The sequence below is a fragment of the Camelus ferus genome, chromosome 3, assembly GCF_009834535.1.
Source record: "Camelus ferus isolate YT-003-E chromosome 3, BCGSAC_Cfer_1.0, whole genome shotgun sequence".
In the NCBI taxonomy this organism is placed as follows: Eukaryota; Metazoa; Chordata; class Mammalia; order Artiodactyla; family Camelidae; genus Camelus; species Camelus ferus.
Window position 1 is genome coordinate 24,920,378 of NC_045698.1, and position 14,692 is coordinate 24,935,069.

The 14,692-nt window shown below is 40.8% G+C and overlaps 1 protein-coding gene and 1 long non-coding RNA gene across 3 annotated transcripts in view; one reads left to right on the plus strand and one right to left on the minus strand.

Annotated features, from left to right (window-relative positions):
• Window positions 1–1,889, minus strand: part of CAPSL (calcyphosine like) — a 31,809-nt gene extending 29,920 nt beyond the window's left edge. For both annotated transcript variants that reach the window (XM_014567511.2, XM_006194513.2), the window contains exon 1: window positions 1,807–1,889. The gene's annotated coding sequence lies outside the window, so the exon portion shown is untranslated. The remainder of the gene's footprint in view (window positions 1–1,806) is intronic.
• A 5,329-nt stretch (window positions 1,890–7,218) lies between these two features.
• LOC116659742 lies at window positions 7,219–13,767 on the plus strand. Its single transcript, XR_004315077.1, has 3 exons — window positions 7,219–7,401; window positions 10,006–10,133; window positions 13,036–13,767. It is a non-coding gene; the product is annotated as an uncharacterized LOC116659742 (long non-coding RNA).
• The last annotated feature ends 925 nt before the right edge of the window (window positions 13,768–14,692 follow it).

A 14,692-nucleotide genomic window follows, 5' to 3' on the forward strand; every position in this document is an offset into this window, starting at 1 on the left:
TTTGCTTTCAGGACTGCCTCTCTGCTAGACTATATGGTCCTTAAAGGCAAGGGCTATATCCTTTGTGTCTCCTGTCTCATCATATCATCAGAACTTAATAGATGCTACCAGACTGCTATTGGAATTAATAATCACTATTGTTATTAGAGCATTGTTATTTGAATATAAATACAAATGAATGTCCATGGATTAAAGCTCACTATTTCAAATGCACAATTACAAAATAAAATGATTTCTGCAGTTTTAAGACTTTGAGGAAAAAATAAGAGCTTTAAAAATAAGAAAGAAAAAATGCTCAATATCACTAATTATCAGAGAAATGCAAATCAAAACTACAATGAGGTATCACCTCACACCAGTCAGAATGGCCATAATTCAAAATTCCACAAATGACAAATGCTGGAGAGGCTGTGGAGAAAAGGGAACCCTCCTACACTGCTGGTGGGAATGCAGTTTGGTGCAGCCACTATGGAAAACAGTGTGGAGATTCCTCAAAAGACTAGGAATAAACTTACCATATGACACAGTAATCCCGCTCTTGGGCATATATCTAGAAGAAACCCTACTTCAGGATGACACCTGCACCCCAATATTCATAGCGGCACTATTTACAATAACTAAGACATGGAAACAGCCTAAATGTCCATCAACAGATGACTGGTTAAAGAAGATGTGGTGTATTTATACAATGGAATACTACTCAGCCATAAAAACCGACAACATAATGCCATTTGCAGCAACATGGATGCTCCTGGAGAATGTCATTCTAAGCGAAGTAAGCCAGAAAGAGAAAGAAAAATACCATATGAGATCGCTCATATGTTGAATCTAAAAAACAAAAACAAAAAACAAAGCATAAATACAAAACAGAAATAGACTCATAGACATAGAATACAAACTTGTGGTTGCCAAGGTGATGGAGGGTGGAAAGGGATAGACAGGATTTCAAAATTGTAGAATAGATAAACAAGATTATACTGCATAACACAGGGAAATATACACAAGATCTTATGGTAGCTCACAGAGAAAAAAATGTGACAATGAATATATATTTGTTCATGTATAATTGAAAAATTGTGCTCTACACTGGAATTTGACACAACATTGTAAAATGATTATAAATCAACTAAAAATGTTAAAAAAAAAAAATAAGAAAGAATTCCATCTACTTAGTATGGTTAAACTATGCCCCAGACTGAAGGTAAGGGGGGTGGACACCTGGGTGAATGGCATTGCCGTTTATTAAGGTCGTTTTCAACTTCATGATTAATCCAATCGACTCTCTGATATAATTTTAACAAGCTGTGTCAAGTCTATTTTAATAAGAATTCTGACTTATCTGCTTCTAAGTGGTCTGCAGGGTACCACAGAAATAGCGCAACTTTGAATGTCAGACAAACCAAGTTCTGAACCCAGACTCAACCTTTCCATTGTATTATAACTTGGAGATATTTACCCTTCTTGAAGCTCAGTTTTATCAGTGGTCTTACAGGCTAGTTACAGCCGTTCATCCAAACACTGCACATGCAAGTACCCAGTACATAGTGACTGCTCAATGATGGCTACCTCCTTCTCTTTTCCTGAATAAAATTTATTTTTGTCCATTTTCACCTAAGCACCTCTTCACAAAGATGACAAAAGCCTCTCCCAAAAGCAAGCTATTTCCTCCCTAGACAGACAGCCAAGAACTCTCATCAATTTTTTTGGTTTTTTTTTCTTAGAAAAGAACATCTACTGTCTTCCTTTCTAAGCTAAAATGGAAGAAAAATGATCAAATCAACATAATAGATAAAAACTTTGATTTACCTTAAAGGCTAACCTGTTGCCACCAGTTGCTTTGAACTGAAACTATGGACGCTCTCTCTTCACCTGGGAAATCTGCCCCCCCCATCCCCCTTCGCCTCCTCCCTCTCACCTTTTGTCCTCACACCTCCTGGTCTGCCCTCTGCCTGCTAATTGGATGGCTTGAAATCACTGCTGCAAACTTACAGCCTCATTGGCTCAGCTCATTGTCAATCCCTATCCTGGCTCTGCCTTTTCTTAAGTTTACACTTCTGTTACCTAGGAAATCCAGTGACTGTGAAAGCTCAAGCTGTTTGCCCTAGGAGAGAAGCCAGCAGGAAGTTTTGTAGGCAATTGTTTGGTTTCTAGAACAAAACTTGCACAAAACTTGCCTCTAGGTTTTATAAGATGAGGTTCAGCAGATTCTCTTATTTCTTTAGGTAACCCCTTCCTGCCCTTCTGTTGTCTCCAGATGGCTTACTGCTAGGGTGTCTTATTATCAAGTGAGATTAAAACCACAGCACACGGGAGCAGGCAGGTATAATTACAGGTGATTCAAAGCCCACCCTCTTCCTCCATACCCACACACTGATAGGATGTCATTTCCCACTGTTTCCATCGTTCGCTGCTTCTCTCTTTTCTCCTCACCTTTTCACTTCTCACCTCTTTTTATTGTTCCTTAACAATAAGTTTGCCAGATGAGAAGTGGCCCTGTTTAGAAAAAAAACACCAAAGTCATGCTCTCTCTCATTGTTGTACCTATGACATCTCTTCTACCTTCATCATTTCCTCCCCTTCTCTGGCTTCCATCACAAAGCCATGCAAGAACCAATGACTAGATCTATGAAGATCTGTTCTGCATCCTATGTTGTATGTGTTCTCAAGTAAGTGTGGTCATTGACTTCTACAGTCTCTAGAGTAAACTCTTTGTCTGCCTTGCCAGCTTCTCAGACTTACCCTGGAGATCAGGGGGCGATATTCTCCATAGATTTTAATGAAGATTTGTTTTGATTGAACAGATTTGTGGCAGTGTGATTTGAGGGGCAAAAAAAAAAAAAAATCCACTTGTTCAAAAATATGCCCTTTGTCTCTCTTTTGCGGTTAAATACCCCTGCTTTTGGTCCATGACCCCTACCAGCCAGCCGGTGTCGACACTGGCAGGGATTAGATGTGCTCCCCACCTCCACCCCAGGGTAGTTCTGGGTGTATTCTCCACACATCATTAGCCATTTCATCCAAAAATACCCCTCCTTGCTGCAGCTGACCTCATGGTATTAGCATGTTCATTTGACTTTCACTAAGTGAAATCATTAAGCTGAACTAATAAGCTAATAAGGAGCGATGGCTTAGACAAGATGTACCACCAATGACAGATAAATCTGCCTTTTAATTAATCAGTAAGACAATGGGAAGCCAACCGAGAGCTCTCAGAGGACTGGGAACGAGTCTGGTTCACCTTTGCATCCTCCAAAGTGCCCAGCAGGGTACCTTGTACAGGAAGGAAATCAGTCAACATTGGTTGAATCAAGTTGTTGAATGGGCTAAAATGTATTCATATGGAGGACATTTAAAATGCAAAATCTGCTTTTCAGAAGCAGCTAGGTCCTTGTACGAAGTAGGAGTTTGTGTGACTGACTCCACAAGCATTTCATTGACTTCCTTTCATGTGAATAATCGGCTGGCATTTAAACAAAGAATGTAGCCATCTCGCAATAGCCTGCAATTAGGATGTGATAAACAAAACCACAGAAGATTGCCATGAGGGAGAATCACATCTACAGAGCGTTTAGTATAGACAGGCACACAAAGAATCAATATGAGATCGTGGCTGGTAGATCAGTATGAGATGCTGGCAGGTGGTAATACAGAAATGGGTGAGCAGAATAATAACCACATAATGAAAGGGAACATCAATGGCATCTTGAACTTCCTTTCAGAATCTTAAAACGCACCTCTGAAAATAGGTATTTTACACGTAAATCCTTAGTTTATGTCGTGTTTCATGCCCATTAAAGCTCAACAAATTAAATATTTTGCTTGTGCTTATAATTGTTCAAATATGTAAGTCTGTTATAATTATGGAAGACCCCAGGTTTTATTCATAAAATAAACATAGATTAGGTCTGAGTATGTGAACTTGATCCCTAACTCTAGGCTTTTACCATCAATCCTCTCCAGGAAATTGTCCTACTCTTTTTAGAGGCATATCTCCTCCCTTTTCAAAATTGTACCAGCTCTACTATTTCAGGAAATTATAATGGATTTGCATTTCCAGTTATATTCAGATGCCAGTATAAATCCTGAATACTAAAACTTAAGGTACCCAAATAGAAAAACACTGAAAAAACATATCTCACCCACAGAGATTTTCAAATCAATTTTAAGGTATAATTTGTATACAACAAACTGCACCCACTTAATTTTGATAGATGTATAAACCTACAAAGCCACCTCTGAAATCAAGATACAAAGCATTCCCATTACCCCATTTCCAGTACACCCCACCACAACCCACAGCCCCATGCAGCCATTTGTCAGTAGAGGTACATTTTCTTGAATTCTGTGTAAGTGAATCACCCAGGATGTACTTCTTTGAGTCTGGCTTCTTTTGCTCAGCACGATCATTTCAAGATTAATTTGCATAGTTGTGTACATCAGTAGCACATTCGTTTTTATTACTGAGCAATAGTCCATTTTATGTATATACCACAACTTGTTTATCCATTCGTCTGTTTATGGACATTTTGTTTGTTCTTAGCCCAAAGCTGTTACAAATAAAGCTGCTGTGAACATTTGTGTACAAGTTTTTAGGTGGGCACATGTTTTCATTTAACTTGAGAAATTACTTAGAAGTGGAATGATTTAGTCATATGGCAGGTGTATGCTTAACTGTTTGGGAAACTGTACAGTGATTTTCCTAAGTGACTGCACCATTTGACATGTGCATCAGCAGTGGAATGTATGGATTCATACATATGAATCTCTATCTCCTTGCCAACTATTGGTATTGTCAGTATGCTAAATTTTAGCCATTCTAGTAGCTGTGTTGTGATAACTAATTGTGGTTTTGTTTTGCATCTCACTGATAACTAATGTGTTGAGTAATTTTTCATGTGATTATCAGTTATTTGTATACTTTCTTTTGTGTGATATACAAATGTGTCTGTTCAAACATTTTAACATTTCTGTCCATTTTTCTACAGGTCTATTTAGATATTCTAGATATAAGTTCTTTATCTGAGAAATGTGCTGCAAATACTTTCTCTCAGTTTATGGCCTATATTTTTCTTTTCCTACCTGATATCGTTAGAAGAGTAAAAGTTTTCCATTTTGACAAAGTCCAATTTATCCAATGTCTTTCAATGTCTTTATGATTTAAGCTTTTAGGTTTTGAATTACAGATCTGTTTTCCAAAGATTATGTAACATTACAAAGACTTTCTCTTAGAACTTTTATAGTTTCAGCATTTATAGTTAGGACTATGATACATTTTGGGTTAATTTTTGTGTATGGTATGAAGTACCAGTCAATATCCTTTTGTGTATATTATTAAGTAAAAGTCAAATCCCATTCAGATATGCAATTGGTCCAGTACAGGTTGCTGAAAAAGATTTTTCTTTTTCCGTTGAATTGTCTGTCTTTGCACCTTTGTCAAAAATCAGCTGTGTGGGTCTATTTCAGAATATTCAAGAGGTGCATGCTGTGGCGGCCAGAGGGAAGTCACAGAGCCTTTGTATCCCATGCAAGGAGAGTCAACAAAGGGTTCTAATCAGGGAGTGATCAGATCAGATCAGATTTCCAGGTCATCAGGCCATGCTGGCAGCCAACCCTATGGAGGATGCTTGGAGGGAACAAGACTAGAGGCATCATTCTGGCTCACTGGCTGCTACTACTCAGATTTTATGGAAGAGGGTAGAGCCTAAAAGCACCCGGAAAAGTTGGCCTCACTGAGTTACCAGATGTTCAGGGAGGATTTTACAGTGAGAGCAGGAAAGAGGGAGTTACCAGCCAGGGAGCCTCATCCCTAGGCTCCTGTGTTGCTTCTGAGGGAGATAAAATTCTGACCATTCATTCCAATGACAACACAGAGAGAGCTTCATGTCTGTCCTGAAGGAACTATTGCTGGATACCAGGTTAAGAGACTTCATAAGAATTGTAGAAATAAATCTTATCTCACACACACATACTTCTGCGTGTGATATCCTCCTGACTGTGTGACATCCTTACAGCATGAGAACTCAGAACTGGGTAGACACCAGGCACCCAACTCCCCCTGCAGTCAGGCAAATCCCATCCTGACATTGGCAGATACAGGCCTTTTCCTATGTCTGCAGGGAGCATTTGTAGTACCTGCTTCATCTTTTTACTTGAATTATTTTGAGATGAGTTTCACAACCCCAGAATTAAGCAATCCGAAACTGCGGTTTCCAAGGCCATCTCTTGTTTCTAATATTTTTTTTACGTTGTTTTAATCCGCTAGATACTATACACTGAAACTTTCAAGGAAGAATTTAATTCTATCTCAGAATGCAAAAGCAAACAGGAGGGAAGGCAAAATATCTCATGAAAGCAACAAACCAGAGAGGCAGCTTGGCAGAATAATGTGGGACAGGAAATCAAAAAGTCCAAAAAGAGAGGGCGGAAGCTATAGAAGGCAGAGCAAGTCACCACACCAACCCTCCATGGCCTGTCTCCAGGCTTGTCGAAAGAAGGAAAAACAAACAACAAAAACTCTAGAGTGTTTAAGCCACATTCTTTCTTGTTTCTGTTTCTAGAAATTAAGTGTAATCCCTAAGGGCTTACCATGTAGGGATGCTCTCAACTACTTGGGGGTGGCAGATGGAGTGTTTCCTAAATCAGGAGACTTGGAGGGGTGCGGATCAAGATGGCAGAACAGAAGGACATGGGGCTCACCTCCTCCCTCAAATACATCAAAGATATATCTACATGTGGAACCATGCTTATAGAGTACCTGCTGGACTCTGGCAGATGATCTCATACAATCACAGCTACGAGAAAGATCTTCACATAATCAGATAGAAAAAAAAAAGAATCGGAATGGGACCTGCACCCCTGGAGGGGAGCTGTGAAAGAGGAAAGGTTCCCGTGGGGAGATCTGCCATGACAGGAAGGGAGCTTCAGAGGCTTGGAGGATAGCACAGAAGGCGACGGGCGGAACAGGGCGAGGCTGGCACAGAGCATTCATGCCACCTCCCTGGATTTAGAACAAAATCAGCAATTGTAATATTCCTCTAGTGCAAAGACGTGATAAATCACGTAACAATGCTGTAATCAAACAGTAGTTTCATTCTGGCCTGAGAGTTGGGTAAAGGCTTAATTAGCTTTTCCCACTGCTGACGCCAACAATTCTATTGCCAAGAAAGTGAGAGGCCAAGAGCCGCACGGTCTGCTGAACTTCAGAGTTTCCTATGCGGACAGGAAAAGAGATTTACAGAGGCACAGTGTGCAAGTCACTGGGCAGGACCAGGCCTGTAGGACTGTTGTCAATCTCTGGACGGTCAGGAACTAAACCACATTTGTGCCAGAAAGCGATGATCTCTTTCCATCGGATTTTTCCCTTCTCGATATGCATGGTGTTCGATTTTTCTGTGGTATTAAGTAAGTAGGATCCTGGTAAATCCAGTGGAACTAGCTCTCCCACACAGGGCAGTGTGATGGGGAACTTGGGAGAGAGTTTCTAGAATCTCTTCCCACAGGAATTCTTTGAGTGGATCACTTGGTTTTCTTTATATCCAAACCCTTTATGGAAGGTTTAATCATTTAAATCATTAACAGTGGTTTACTTGTTTAAAAGAGAGAGAGATGTATTTGGCTTAATTATAGGCAATCCAATTTTTTTCCCACCACTAAACCCCTGTTTGTAACTATGATGAAAATTTATTCTAATTTTAATTAATTAATTAACTTTGATACTTTGTCTCATTTCACAGAGGTTTGTTCAGATTTACGAGTACTTTTGTTGCCTTCTCATTTCTCCTTATTATGTTCTTTGTTATTTAGTTTGGGACACTTTGGGTAAATATTATTCATAGTTACTCTATAGCTGGTGAGTTTTAAAAATAATTCTCTCTCTTACCAAAGAACAAATATAAGCAAAATTATTTTTTCCCATAAAATTGACTGGTTTTGCTTTTATTTTCAATAAACATTTTGTTACATTTTATGTCCAATGTGCTTGGACATAATATTTGCACTAACTCATTTATAATTTTACTTCCCTTATCAGCATGCAGTCTGACTTAAAAATTTTTTTCTGTTTTTTCCTTCCTAAAGCTCCAAAGCACTTTATTTGTACTATTTTTAATATTTTAAAAAGTGACAGAGAGTTAGGACTATGTCTTTAATCTTAAATTGCCAGCACCTAGGACAGAAAAATAGCTTATAATAGGAATTCAGTAGGAGTTTGTAAATAAGTGCTTGATTGAAAGAATATATTGTATTACATTATATTATTTACATATTTTATCTACCTTCTTTGACTCATTTTATCCATCCCTCATAGCTTATGGAAAACTGTAAGTTTAGTAAATGAATAATCACTGGCAAAATAGCAGTGAAGTGGGTATGCAAAGAAGCAAAATTTGCCCAAGTTCAAGGACCTTTGTCTCCATGTCTTTACAATTCTTTTTTTCTGTCATTTCCCCCAAGATCATAATAACTCCTCTTTGCTCCTTCTTTAAATTAACATGACACACCTGTAGGAGGGAGTAGGTAAGCCCAGAGAGCAGCAGAGTCCATCAATATTCGAATTTGGCAGAAGGGCGAAGTGAAATTCATGAAGATGGTTTGACTCAACTGTAGTTAACATGTGGTACGTTATGCAGCTTTGACAGAGTTAAGCGTAGATACTTTGATGGTAGCCAGAACATGCTGATAATAAAATTTTGACTTTTATGCTCTTTCTAAAATGATCATAACTCCCCTCATTATGTCTGTTCTTTTGGGAGGGAAAAGGTATTTAAAATCCCTGTGGGTGTCTCTACAACAAAAGGAAAACTTCCTGTTCCTTTCTGTTAATGAGATCTCTTAATGTCATCACAGATGCTACCTTTCTTACCTTGCACTGATGTTATTTGCAGCAAAGAAGGAAAAAAAATTCTTCCACCCACTTGCCAGCCTCCCAGTCCTCCCAGGTTGACCAGGAAGAGTAGAAGAAAATCCGTGTTCAATACAATTTGGAGCCCATCCATGCATCCACGGTGTCTTCTAACAAATTAGGCTGCTCCTAGGAACTGAATTTCATCATATGCAGCCAAATGTGTGCCTCTGTTGAGAGGAGGAAAGTTGAAAAATTATGTTTTATTATGTGTTAGTCAATATACTTTAAACGCTAAGAAAAATTTTAATGAGTATCTCCCCAGGAAAGAAAGGAGAAATTTGCTGTTTTGAACTTTCTAGCACTAAATAGAAACCTGAACAAAAACAGTAGAACCAGGTTTACTCAGTCAACTTTGTCACTCAGAGCATTAACAATTTCTCCCTTGTAGTTTTCTGTCCTTGACGTGACCAAATTAAAGTTTTTCTATGTGGGGAGAAGCAGTGACAGATCGCTTGATTTTGTGTATGACTTGCATCCACGAAGTACAGAACGATTAACCAGGATGAATCTGTAAGACTTCCCAGCAATATCTGCTGCATTTTGTGATTATCACTTAACTCTTAAAGGGAATAAAAGACACAAGTAAATGATTTGATGGGAGGGTAGTCACATTACCTTAGGCAAACATTGTTGAATAATAAATCTACTGGCTTATGTTTTAATCTAACCTTAATAAACAGGTATTCACAAAAGAATGTGCCTCCCTCTCTTTCAGTTAAATTGTGATAAAGTACTAGAGATATGCAATAACGTGAACTAACAAGACGTGCTTTAGAAATGTACAACCGCTCAGTGGACGTTTGTGTCAGGGAGTGTGCAAACTTCCTGCATGTGTTCATGTGTCATGAGATATGTTTCTCTGCCTCCATTATTGCACCTATCAGAACCTACTTTGTGTTAGAGTTGTTTACATAATTGTCCCGCTTCTCTAAAATGAAGATTCCCAAGGGATGGAGTCAGAGATCTTCGGAGTGGGAAGCCTTCCAGTGGGTCGAGCACACACAGTGCTTTGCATGTGGAAGTTTCCCTGTACATTTTAGCTGAATTTGATGGAGGGCATTCATAATGATGTAAAATACTAAGGGGATATTTGATCACTGCAGGTTTGGACAAGAAAACCACATCAGGCACATGCTGACTTCATCTGCTCCTCCCAGACGGACAGTGAACAGCAGCCAGGCTGCAAGTGCCTATCAAAAGAAATGGCATTTCTTCCCACTGGGGAAACACGGTGAGTGTCACCAACGTGGACAGGTCTGCAGCAGACGAGACCCCCGAGGCTCACTGGGCTGGAACTTGTGTTCCTCAGTTCATGCACAGGCAGATTCTTCCCAAATGATTTCTTAAAAGGGTGTGTGTCTCTAAATTGTCACAGGCAGACTTGTCTTTTAGATGAAAGGCCAACAGCCATGTTTTCTGACCCAGTTCTGCCCTTCGGCCAGTGTCCATGCCTTTAATGGGCAGACCCCCTGCCCTGGGCCCCTCCTGGTGCTGCAGGTGCTCCTAACATCCACGAATCAGTTAAAGCACCTAGTGGTGGAGTTTCACTTTCTGTCAAGCACCTCAGAAAGCAGTGTTCCAACGCAAACGGGACCAGAGAGTGTGTATAAGAAGCACAGACTTCAGACTGAAGTGTCTCAAGGTGGGGTCTGAGAACCCCTTCCCCTACCTCTAAGCCCACAATTCATTTTCCCTCAAATTAAAATCAACTTGCTGGAACTTTTAAAAGATTTCCTGGTGACGTGAAATTTTCCTTCTAATGAAAATTAATAAAATTAATTTAAATTTATCAAACTACAAAATCTTTTTACTTAGATAGTCCCCGGAAAATATAGCAGATACAGCAAACTGAGTAGAAGATGAAAGTCCAGCCACTTTCAAAGGAAAGACACTAGACACACACTGCAGAATAAGTATTCGTTTCTGGTCTTATTTCCTTTATAAGGTTTATGTATAAAAGCATATTAAATAGCATTTCTTTTCCCTTTGGACTAAGAAAAGTTAAAAAAACAAACTGCAAGATCCAAATATCTCCTCCTTAAACCCTTCTCTTCTTCTGGTGCTGCCACACCTCCATCCCACCCACACCCCGACCCATCCTGTCCACGGAAGTTACACAGGAAATCTCCCAGAGCACCTGCTGGTCACACATCCGAGACTGGCGCTCACTTTCTAGGCTCACACACACAAACTAAATCCCTCAATGTGTTTCCCCTCATCTCCCACAGATCCTTCTGGGAGACTATAATTTTGAAGTGCCTGGCAAAATACTGTCCACTTAACACCCGACTACATTATATTTAACTCAATTTTACTGGAGAGATTGAGGAAATACTACGTCTGACTAGAGCAACTACTTGAGAGAATTAAGTTGCGGGTGTCCCTTAACGTGCGCTTAGCCGGGAGAAAACCAGAACTAGATGTCTAGGTTCTCTCAGTAACCACCAGGAGACACCCCTTCCCTTCAGATAATCATAACGTGGCCTTCATTCTGGCAGAAGATCTCATTGTGCTTTGCAATTATTTGTGCGATCAGTCACCTACTTCACTCCACTTCCCAAATCCACACTGTAAGTTGTAAAGATCAGTGATGTCCAGAGAGGCTTCGGGAAATAACGATGGATGGATTTGGTGAATCTGCAGAGAATCCACGGTTCACTTATGCCCTGTAAAAATGCATAAAAACAGACAGTGACTTGCCATGGAAACTAAGTGAAATTGTGTTTATATTCCTTCCTCCAAAATTCCTTCTACCAAAATATAATTTTTGGTAAAAGGAAGTTTTCCTTCAGCCTCGTCTCTGCTAGTTCAGTGATGCGTGTGATTCAATCAAACTTGCAGACAACCAGATTCCTGGGCTCTGCTTCCGAGGTTCTGATTTGGTAGCTCTGGTTGGGGCCCAGGGACATACATGCAGGTGTCCCACCCTCAGCCCAAGAGGATTCTGATGCAGGTGAGACTTCTCTTTCAAGAGTCACTTTCTAGGCACCTGGTTCTCAAACTTTAGCAGGCAGTCAGAATCTTAACAAGGAGAGCTTATTCAGGACATCCATGGCTACCCTCAGAGTTCCTGATTCAGTAGGTCTTGGCAGGGGCCTGAGAACCTGCGTTTCTGACAAGTTCCCAGGTGGTGCTGGTCCGGGGACCACAGCTCTAGGCTGAGCTGACGTTCCTGCTCTGTGTGATGTAAAACAGCTATGTACCCCCAAAGCCAACCAGCCCCCTCCAACCAGCCCCCACCTACCTTTCCGGTTTCGCGGGACTGCCTACTCTGAGGCACCCTGTTATCCAGCCAGCCCGGGCCCTTGCCATCCCCCGGGGTTCAGACACTTACAGGTCTGGGCCACTGCTCTGCTGGGAACATGCACTGGTACATGGTTCCAGGGCCCAGCACACAGGCCCTCTGAGCAGGCTCCCCAGCCTCCCCACGTCAAGGGAGTTACTCCCTCCTCAGCCTCCAGGACCCGTGTGGGCATGGTTTCCCTAGGGGTGTACACGTCTGTCTTCTCCACCAGATCCCAGCTCCCCAGGACTGGGTTTCGGACAATTTAGTTCTCTCCCCGAGTCTAGCAGAAAGTGTGCCCACAGAATTAAAACCGAACTGACCCATCGGCCCTTAACACAGTGATTCTCAAACGAAGGAGAGCTCATGGACCTCTGGGGACACTTGACCCCCTTTCAGAGCTGGGACTACAAGGTCAAAACGATTTTCATCATCTGATTAGGTTAAGAATAATAGTTACTTACTTTTTTACCATGTCAGCATTTGCTCTGATGAAATTATAGTCGGTAAAATTGCTGACATGTTAGTATAAATCTAGACGGGCCCACACTGAGTTAGCTTCCTTGTATTTTTTCCAGACACACATTCACGGGAAAAAATCAAAATAGCCATTTTCACCTGAGAACATCCTTAATAAAGCAGTAAAACTGACTAATTTTATGAAGTCACAAACCTTGAGTACGAGGCTTTTACACTGTGTATGAAATGGGAAGTTCACATAAACACTTCTCCTCAAGCCCAAGTGTCAGGGTTGTGAGAGGACAAGGGCCCGTGTGACTGACTTGCAAGCTGAACCAGCCGCCTTTTTTTCCTTTTTTTTCTTTTCTTCTCTTCCTTTTTCTCCCCTCAGAACACTGGTTTTACTTGAAAGACAGGATGACAAACTCTGGCTACTCAGACTGAGGCATCTGGGAGACATCTCAGAAGCAGATCAGTGTGTCCGTCACATCAAGGAAAACAACTGACGGCATCTGTCACCAGTGGCAAAATTTGAGATTTCCAGAGAAAGTTAGAAATTTAGAAAAATCATGACTGTGGACTTACAGCATCCCAATAATTTGGAGACTTCGTGGTATTAATGAATGTAATTTTCCGACGTGCTTCATGAAGTGTGTCACCATTTGGAAGACCTTGATAGCTCTGTGAAACAATATATCTGAAATGACCGATGCACGATGTTACAGAATTGTGCATGTGGAAAACTTACTCGAAGTGCAATGCACAACAGTGGATTTTAATGCAACAGACTCTGGAAGGTTCACTCACTGATTCACATTGGTTTCAGATCCCACATTGCAACTAACTTGGAAGGAACTAGTTGAGTTTCAGTGTGGAATCAAAGAAAAACATCCATAATTATCTAGAGAACCTATTAAAATATTTAAAATATTAAAATACCCCTTGCAGCTATCTACTCATATGAGGCTAGCTGTAATTCACATACTTCAAACACTGTCACGTATCAGCAGATTGACTGCAGAGGCAGGTACGGAAATCTAGCTGTTTCTTATTGAGCCAGATGGTAAAGAAACTTACAAAAAGGTAAAGCAATGCCACTTCTCACACAATGGTTTTGTTTTGGAAAATAAAATTTTTTAATAGAAATACATTGTGTATGTGAAAATGTAATATATTTTTATTGTTATTTCAGATGGATTAATACATAAAAATTTTTGTATTTTTCCAGTTTTAATTTCTAATATAGTAAATATCTGTATACATAAACAAATGCTCTTTGGAGTTCTTAATAATTTTAAGAGTATGAAAAGTTCCTGAGACAAACATTTGAAAACTGCCACTTTAACCTCTCGGTGTACCCAAAATTGCAAACACATACACGTGCTGTTTTAGGAATATCTGATAAGGGGCATCAAGGACATCCTGACAGCAGCACGGCGGCTCTGCCTTTGCTGCTGTTCTGGGGGATGTTTGCGGCTGGCAGCATCAGCACTTTTCCTGTGCCGTCTCTCCCCTGACCAGGTATCTTCTGCCTGTTTTCTGTTGAAAACCGCAGTATTTAAGCCACTGTCTTCCCATTACCAAAGGAGTGGACACTGCATGTCTTTGTCTCACTGAGGAACAAAAGGTGCTCCCTTGTGTGGGTGAACAGGAAGCCCTCGCCCCAAGGTCGGGGTACCCGCAGGACACAAGTGCAGGACGTGGACGTCCCAGGCCACCAGGGACTGTGGATGGGCTCTTTCTTAAAAGCCTCTGGAAATATTTCCCTGGACCTAGTCTTCACTTCCATGCCTTGGCTCATGTACCCAAGAAGGGAGGGTGAGAGGAAGGGAAAAAAGGAAGATGAAAAGAAAGAAAAAGAGCAGGGAGGGAAGGGGGAAGGCATTAGTGAGCAGTCACTGTGTTTTAGGCGCTGTGTTAGATGCTTTCTCGCAAAAGAGGGAATTAGGGTGCAAAAATGTGGGGTGATTTCCCCAAACCCCATTCTAAAAAGGGGGGGTGCTACCTTATCTCGCTCCACAGCACCTGTCCTTTCCACAATGCTGTGT